Below are 10,126 nucleotides of genomic sequence, written 5' to 3'. Positions count from 1 at the left end.
CAGGCCAAGGGGTCGCCCACGTAACACCTGGCTGCGGCAGACAGAGGGTCATTTCCAGAGGGTGGGACTGGAGCGCGTGTCTGCCTGGGGGGTTGCCAACTAGGATCCTGACCTGCTTCGTCGTGTGGTGGGTGTCACAACACACTGTACCAGTGCATGCGTCCCAAATTGACTTGACTTGACTTAATTCTAATACAAAGCATCAAAGAGACAGAATCTGGGCAACACTGGGGGACATGTCCATCAGAGGGCACATTATCAAGAAAGGTCATTTTACAGTGACCATTTAATTTAAGGAAAATTTTTAACTCTAAAACCCCTATTACCAACAAATTTCTTAATTTACAGAACAAGGTTTTTTGGCAAGTAAATAAATAAATTGACACAGATGAGGAATTCAGGTGAACTACTGTTTCTAATCAAAGTAATATTTGTAAAATAGAGATTTTGAGAATATGTGACCAGATGCAATTTTCAAATGAAAAACATATTTGATTAAAGAAAAAAAGTAAAAAAAATGTTAAGCAATTCGTTCTGTTATATATTTCTATAAGAAGATTATTATGGTAATTTTTCTGTGAATGCTCCCTGAACATGGAGCCCCATCAATTCATTCTATCAAAAAAAAAATTATAAAACACATGTTTGCATAGTAATTTAGAGGGTGGTTTTAGTTTTTGATTATAATTACTTCTCCTTACATATCCCTGCCAGACAAACATCATCATTATCTCAAGAATATATTTCTCATTCAGAATGCCCTTATTGCACACAATCGCAAATTGAACTTCTGCTACCATACCAGTCACACATCTTGACCGAATCAGAGAGGTAATTTTTCTGACTTAAGGGCTCAGGGCAAAATGAAATGGGCCAGCTCATTTATGCCATAGCAGCTTTTTTTCCTGGCAAAGTTTCCTACTACAGAAATGATAAAGCTCTGCAGGGTAGACAGATTTTAGAAATGTAGGATACAAAGGTCCCAAATTAAAACAAATCATAGTGTGCCCATGAGACATTGCCAGGCAAATACCTAACAAACCTAAAATGACATATTTTGAATTAGATTGAAAAAGACACGGTCAGAAAGGAAATAGGATGAATTAAAAAATGATGCAGCTTCCATTTATAAATATATCCAGGCAGGCACTATGGAACATAACCATCTGCTGGTTCTGGATTACTGAAAGACCTCTCTTTTTCAGAACGTTCCAGGATTAATTCATTCCTCAGATGGAAAAACATTAACTGCTTACTCTTTTTTAATGTGTCTCAATGAAGATTTGAAATACACTGTAAGACAGAAAAAAACAATTAGGTACACATGCCTACTGAATGATTATAATGGACAAAAAAAAAGCTTTCTATAACAGCATGCTTTGTATGTCACGGGGACAGCAACCGTAAAAATGAAAGCCAGAGGGCAGATGGATACTAACTCCACTTGATTTAATGATGTACACCAGGATCCTAATCCTTTTTGAATTTCCAGTGATGGTGAATAGGACAAAATATAAAATCATAACAGTTTAACATTCACTAGATACATCCATCCATCATCCAACCTGCTATATCCTAACACAGGGTCATGGGGGTCTGCTGGAGCCAATCCCAGCCAACACAGGGCGCAAGGCAGGAAGAAACCCCGGGCAGGACGCCAGCCCACCGCAGGTCACTAGATACATTTTTGCAGAAAATTAATACAAGGGGCACATTCTGTCATGCCCTTTAAGCTGTGGGACATTTCTAGGCTCTGGTACCTTCTGTGTACATATATCTATGTATTTAAACTGCATGTTCCTTGCAGCGGCCCAGCATACCATTGTTGTATGTTGCTGCCATCTATCACTTTCATTAATTTTAACATGGTACTAGTATGAAATGCTCGGTTTTCTCTATAATGTACTGTATAATCAACTCAGAATATCAGACAGAAATTCTCACTCTATCATGCTCATTTATATAACTATTAATTAAGAAGAATGTAGTATTTGATCCAAGTTCACATTTTATTTGCCAATTATAAACCAAGCCTTGAGGAATACCAGTTTATCGCAGACCACATTTTACACAGACACATAGGTCTCTGGTTATAGTATCTTTCCAGCTACACCAGTCTTTCTTTTATGCAAATTAGAAATTTAGTTAAAATAAACCTCAGTGTTTCTCACCTCACACCCATTTCTATCTCAGAGGCAATACTGGTTTGTTGAAATGCTGTCTGAGTCTTCATCAACACTATACAAAAATAGTTCAAAGAAACGACCCTTCAATGATCTCCAGGAATGGTGGAAGAGGAACCTTTCAATTAACATCTCAGAAAAGAAGTGGAACTCAGCTATATATACTGTAAAATACACTCTAGTTCTGCATGTGCCAAGCATTATATTATTTTACAAAAAAAAAAAAATCTATCATCAATCACATATATCATGTTTAAAAATATCTAAAATGTACCCAGGATAACATCCAACTTTGTCATCTAGCTCCAACATCACTAGGCCATATGTTTTGGGAATGTACTATATTAGCTTAATTTTGGACAAAACTTTTTTCATACTTCTAGGATAGCTTTAGTTTCACAATCACTCCTAATCTATTAACAGCCATATTTGTTGTACACCCAGATAGACAAAGTGCATAGAAGGAAATTGATTCAATTATAATATCCCATACCGTATGACCAGCACACAGATTTATCTTGTTTAACTGGAACATTCCCAAACAACCTTATATAACTCAGTGGGTAAGTAACATCCTGCATTATCTCAGATAAGAAAAAAATCAAGTTCTGTTAAAGAGGATGTAATAATGTCCAAACCTTTTTTAAAACAAGAATTTATTATACAACAAGCATGCCAGGCCCATGATTGACTCTCTTTTGCTGTTAAATCATTCCACTATAAATAAAATGTTAAGTGGGATTGCATCTTTCTTCTTTTCTTCTTTTTCCTTTAGGGGGGAGAAAAGTCAAGCAAAATGACACCTTTTATTGGCTAACTAAAAAGATTACAATACGCAAGCTTTCAAGGCTAATCCTCGAAAATCCCCCCTAATAATTGAGGGAGGATAAATTTTGTTTTGTTTTTTCTTTCTTTGCATTTATGTTTTTCTTCCGTTTTCTCTATAATGATTTTGACTATTTTTTTAGTTTATTATTATTTGTTTCAGTGAGTACTGTGTTATTGGAATGTTCTGCTTTTCAAAAAATGCAAAAAAAATGATCACAGATTTCAATAGTATTACATAAACTGTGTCTGTGTCAGTGTTAAACTCTGTAAAACCTTGCATACACCACATCTTAATAATTTTAACTTTGTAACAGAACAGGAAGTCATCACTTCAATTTCTAAAATGAGACCATCTGCTGTCACTTAGACCCTGCCCCAACAAAACTTGTGAAAAGATCAATCCTCTTTCTGGATGAACCTATTGTTAACATTATCAGTAGATCATTACTGACTGGCACAGTTCTAATGCTCTAAAAGTGTAATTTATCAAGCCATTATTGAGAAAAAAAAAATCAGGGCTAGACCAAACATGATTAATAATTAAACGCTTTTTAAAAAATGTACTTTATCTTTGCAAAGCTTTGGAAATCCTAAGTGCTACTCACCTTCCTCAATTTAGCTTTGTATATAAAATTGTGCAACTTTAACATGCCAGTCGACTAAAGATTTAAAGGATTAATAAAACAATGGTTGGAAGTCAAGATTTTAGATACAGGGACCACAAGCCATGAAACAATATGCCTGCCTTTATAAGAGATGCTCCTTCGCCATTCAACACCAAGGTATGTGTCCATAATATTTGATGGTTTTGTTTTTTGTGTTACTGAATTTTGAGGTGAGTGTGGAAGAAACAGGTAGTTATGTGCAACACTGAAAAATAATATATCTCTTGCAAAATACAACATGAATGATTAATAAAATTCTCTAGTGCTATATAATAGGAAGCGGTATGAAACCATAGCCCAATAATCAAAACACACAATAACTATTTTCTTAGCAAATATTTTTTTCTATAATATAAACAACATACACAAAATTGACAACCACAGTTAGTAAAGTAGTAATTTGCCCAAAAGCATCCAAAGCACAGCACAAACATACTGTAGCATTAATTCACAACTCAATGAAAAATATTTTAACACTTAGTTTCAAATATTCATCATTTGCCTAATATAATATATTCTGTATATTATTTAAGTTTCCAGATGTTCTGCTATCTATAAATAAACAAACAGTTTTTGATAGAGTCAAATAGTGATTATCCACTTACTGCATTGAGAAAACATAGGTTTGGCTCCAATATACTGTATGTACAAGGGTTAATTTACTCTACACTAATCCAGAAGCTTTGGCATGTATAAGTAATATAGGTTTTGATTATTTTAGTCTGAAATGTGGAACCAGACAGAGATGCCAAATATCTCCAGTGTGTTTTGTGATTGCAATCAAAACCTCTAACTATTCATGTTTGAATACAATCTAGTATAAATGGGACTATCGGGAATAGGCTTCAACAACAAAAAAAAAAATCTCTTTATACTGGCAATATTGTCCTCTGTCTTGGACCCAATCTTATCATCTTTATGACTAAATCTGTTATATAAGATCTCAGAATTTAAAATCTATTTGAAAGGCTGTCACATGCCCAATTAAACATATTCATTTTCCCATTTTCCTGTTGTGTCAGAACAGTTTAAATATTTAGCAGTAACTGTTACAAAGAAACTTAAAGACATTTTTAAACTTAATGTTATATAGGAAGTATTAAACAAGATGTCTGGTCATCCCTCTATTTCACTCTAGCTAGGCCAGTCAGTCGTCATTGTGCAACCCGCTATATCCTAACACAGGGTCACGGGGGTCTGCTGGAGCCAATCCCAGCCAGCACAGGGTGCAAGGCAGGAACAAACCCTGGGCAGGGCGCCAGCCCACACACCAAGCACACACTAGGGACAATTTAGGATCGCCAATGCACCTAACCTGCATGTCTTTGGACTGTGGGAGGAAACCGGAGCACCCGGAGGAAACTCACGCAGACACAGGGAGAACATGCAAACTCCACGCAGAGAGGACCCAGGAAGCGAACCCAGGTCTTCCAGTGCGCTACCATGCTACTCTAGCTAGGAGTATTACAATTTTCAGAAAATTATATAGAGTATTCTGAAGATATGGTACCGTCGTAGAATATATTTTAAGACAAATAATGTTTTAGCCAGCTACCCTTATATCTAATATTCTCTATGTAGTGTTCAGTTTATGGAAATAACTAGGAACCCGGTCTATTTGAAATATTTACATAAACAAAATCAGGTTTCTTTTGAACTGCTAATATAATATTCCATCAGCACATTATTTTTCACAAAATGTGACACGTATATAGAAAAATAATACTGTATTCCTAACTTTACTTACCTTACATCAGTCTCTACTCCTGGTGCAATACTAGCTAGTTCTAATGATGATATGGTATGATAACGTTATATTCCTAAAATTAAAATTTGTCAACAGACATTGAGGATTAATAATAATAATTCATTACATTTATATAGCGCTTTTCTCAGTACTCAAAGCGCTATCCACACAGGGAGGAACCGGGAAACGAACCCACAATCTTCCACAGTCTCCTTACTGCAAAGCAGCAGCACTACCACTGCGCCACCTGTGAGGATTCCATCCCTACAAGATCTTGAAGAATAAGATTTTTCTATTAAGATTTTAGATGACTCAAACTCAGCATTCACAATTCAGATCTTTCTGAATAGCTATCAATAGGTGCCTGACTCACTAGGATTTATGTTAAGGAAATGTTCTACACTTACACCATTTTAAGCTAAACTTTTTACATATCTTTCAGATGGCCTTGGACCAAGAAACATATAGAATAACATCAGATGTGTAAACATAATCTAAAGGAAAATCCACTGTGGTATCTTATACTTCATTGCTCACAGGGACACTCATATTGCTTAGCTGGAAGAATCCTAGTCTGCCTCTAATGGCTCAATGGAAAAGTAATGTGTTAGGTTAGAGTAAATTGCTAGGGCTTTTCTCTTTTTTTCATAACAAGTAGTGTGAATTGTTGGACCCTAATATACACAGGTGTGTGTTTTTCTAAAAAGGGCCAAGAAAAGCCAAGCAAAATTACACCTTTTATTGGCTAACTAAAAAGATTACAATATGCAAGCTTTTGAGGCAACTCAGGCCCCTTCTTCAGGCAAGACGTAATACATCTTGCCTGAAGAAGGGGCCTGAGTTGCCTCGAAAGCTTGCATATTGTAATCTTTTTAGTTAGCCAATAAAAAGTGTCATTTTGCTTGGCTTTTCTCTACATTCATAATGGCTAACACAGTACAACACCCTAGTACTAAAAAGGGCCAATCAATTCAATTTGCCACATGTAGACTCTAATCAAACTCTAGACAAATCTCAAGGATCATTAAAGCAAACGGGAAGAGCATGACCACGAAGTGCCACAGTAAAGGGTCTGAATACTTACAAAACGGAGAGATTTCAGTTTTTGATTTTTAATACATTTGCAGACCTTTTTAAAAGAAGATTTTCACTTTGTTATTATGGCTTAGTGAATGATTGGGCAAATGTATCCATTTAAAATTAAATCTACAACACAATAAAGTGCGCAGAAGGTGAACGGTTCGGAATCATCTGAATGTGTGAATCGCATCGGACCCTTTTGCTATACAGATCCCAGATATAGGTAGGGGAAGGAGGCCGCTTGATTTCTGCTAGATGAATGGTTTTCTTAGCTATAACACTTTATTGATTAAGTGAGATTACCTTTGACGGAATTGTGCTTGATTGAGTTTGTTCTCTTAAAATACAACAAAACTTAAAATAAGCTATTCATCTGTTTTCTAACCCACTTAATCCTAAAAAGAGTCAAGGGGATCTGCTAGAGCCTCTCCCACCTAGCATAGGGTGCAAGGCAGGAACAAACCCTGCTCTGGACACCAATCCACTACAGGGCAAACACACACAGACACCAACCACACACTTAAGCCAATTTAGGAACACCAATTCATTCAACCTGCATGTCTTTCGGCTGTTGGACGAAACCCACACACACGGGGAGAACATGCAAACTAGTGATGGGAAGTTCGGATCATTTTACCGACTCGGACCTTTGAGTCTCGTTCAGCAAAATGAACGAATCCTTTTTTGAGTCATTTCGTTCATTTTAGCAAAATATAATTAAAATGTTACCTGTTACCTCCCTAACACATCTACTGCTTACACAAATGTTGATCACACTACAAACAAGACAAAACTATAATGCTAGAAGAAACAAAAAATATTAATTCATTGTTTACCTGGGTCTTTAGTCTATAATTCGCTCACCTCGCCTCTTATCTGACAAGTTTTCGGGTTTGAGTCATTCGTTCATCACGTGACAGCCCAATTAGCTAACCAAGGCAGTCTGAGCCGGAAAAAGAATTGATTAGTTCATCTCTCAAGTCTTCGGGTTTGAGTCGTTCGTTCATCACGTGACAGCCCCATAAGCTTAACCTATGCAGTCTGAGCCGGAAAGAGAATTGATTAGTTCATTCCTCGAGTCTTTCGAGTTGTTCGTTCTTTTGTCACGTGACCACTTACCGGCTCAGTACCTCAGTCAAATACTAACGTAAAATTCCATTTGTTGTATGTTGGATCATATTTAGAAATTATTATAAAATTATCAAAAATATCTAAAATGCATTTTCTTATAAATAAAAAAGGTCTGTCAATTTCTGTCACTATGATTTTGTTACTGTTTCTTGAGGATCTGTGGTGTGTCATTTTATAAATAAATAATCCTGTTACAAATAAATTATTGATTAATTTGTCCTTTCATTGTCTTTGTCTATCAGTAAAGTAAACAAACACTAGGCTATATAATAAAATAATCCAAGCCTACAATTACAAAGTACTTATAGTTAATAATCATACACTATTCTATAGCAGTGTTCATTTTTACTCCAATTTTGAGTTTCCTGGTATAATAATTGTTTTTCCTATGCAGACTTAACATATTGATCTAATATTTGTATAAAAAGATTGGTCAAAAAGGACATAATGACAAAGTAAAAGCAAATAACATTTTGAATTTGAATGAATAAGGTTAGTTTAAAATATTAAGGTTATGATAACTTAAACTTCAAGTTGTAACCCAAAATGAAATTAAAACTGGAGAGTTAAAGTCATTTACTTAAAAATATAATGTGCTACGGTCACACAAAGTTTTGCAAGGTAGGCCTGCATCTCCATCATAGCATCTGTCTTAGAAGTGGTAGGAGAAGGCCTCAAGCTTGCTACCCTTTCATCAAAGTCCTCCCAGAACATGGCCCCTGTACTGTCAGTCACACTAGGGTCTGAAGCATTCTCCTCCTCCTCACTCTGAGCTGGGTTAATAGCTGCTGCAGCTGCTGTAACCCTCTTTACTGTGTCTTCTGCTGCCTGGTGATTGACAAAGGCTTGCTTTTTGAACCTTGGGTCGAGGCAAGTAGCATCAGCAAGCTTCTCAATGTGTTCCACTTTGCCAAACCTCCTAGTCATTTCTGACATCAGGGAATCCACTAGCTTTTTAACATGGCCAAAGCTGGAGGGATTTCTTTGATATCAGACAACAATCTTCTGAAGACCTCTTGTCATCAAAATGACTTTGGAGGCAGTCACAAACCTATGAAGAGTAAAAATTGTTTATAAATTAATTATAAAAAATCAAAATCAGTACTGCATATACTTCTCTGTTAAAAATAAGGTTACAGAAGAACATACATCATAAGAGACAGAGTTTAAAATGTGGTTTTAAAATGAATAATAATAAAATATATTGGATTACTTACTTTTCTGCACTCATTTCAGTGGTGACCTCCTCAAATGGCTTAATAATGTCCAAAATTTCTCTGGACATTTCCCATTCGTCTGGCGACAAGTTTGGCAGGGATGCATTAGTTAGTGCCAGAGTGGAGATGATTGGATCTTTGATTTCCGTAAATCTTTTCAACATGTAATATGTGGAATTCCACCTTGTGGCCACATCCTGTTTTAACCGCAACGGCTCTTGACCCATCTGTTTTTGTGTGTCCTTGAGTTTGTCTGAAGCAACTGTACTTCTATGGAAGTATTCAACTATTGTCTTGACCTTCTGCAATATTGCCTGGACCTCCTGCAATGCAGCTCTGACAATCAGGTTCAGCATATGGGCGAAACAAGGCATGTAGTCCCAGTGGAGATGGTCTTTCAGGGCTGAAACAATGTTGCTGGCATTGTCTGTGACACAAGCTACAATTTTGTCACCCACACCCCATTCATTTGTAACCCTTGTCAGCTCCCTTGCCAGGTGAGCAGCAGTGTGTCTGTCTGTCAAAGCAAAGCAGTCCAGGAGATAGGAGGTCATCTGAAAGTCCTCTATGAAATGACATGTCACAGTCTTGTAACTTCTTGTAGTCAAAGAGGTCCAGCAGTCTGTTGTGAGACAAACAGCAGAGGCAATCTTGATTTTGTCTATTATATCACCTCTTAACTTTTCATACAGCCTAGGCATTACAGTTTTTGATAGTGTTTTTCTGCTAGGTAGACTGTATGACGGGTCCAGAAGATGAGAATACTCCTTGAAGCCCTTATCCTCCACTATAGAAAATGGCTGGAAGTCACAAGCAATCATTCTCACCAGAGCCTCATCAAGTTTGCTTTGTCTTAATGGATCCATTGGTCTTGTTACAAAACTGCATTGCAAACTCCACGGTTGGGGGGAGCCGGGACGCGAACCCTGGTCTCCTTCTGCGAGGCAGTAGCGCTAACCACTGCCCCACCATGCCGCCCTGAAACAAAAACAAGAAAATGTACTGTAACAACGCTATCAAAACTGGTATTAAATTCCCCAAACGATTACAATTCAAGACGGACCTATATTTAGAATCTTCAAAATAATTACATACATACATACATACATACATACATACATACATAACAGATTTGTCATGTCTGCGATCAGGCCCGGTCTTAGGTATTATGGGGCCCTAGGCGAAAGGGGGGTCCAGGAGCCCCCCTGGAAGCTCTGCGAAATGCGTGAAAATTAGACTAAGGAGTCGATCCGGGGCCCCCCTACTTCGCCTATG

This window comes from Erpetoichthys calabaricus, chromosome 13 (genome assembly GCF_900747795.2).
Source record: "Erpetoichthys calabaricus chromosome 13, fErpCal1.3, whole genome shotgun sequence".
NCBI lineage: Eukaryota > Metazoa > Chordata > Cladistia > Polypteriformes > Polypteridae > Erpetoichthys > Erpetoichthys calabaricus.
The sequence above is the reverse complement of the archived record's forward strand: the minus strand, read 5'-3'. Positions refer to the sequence as shown.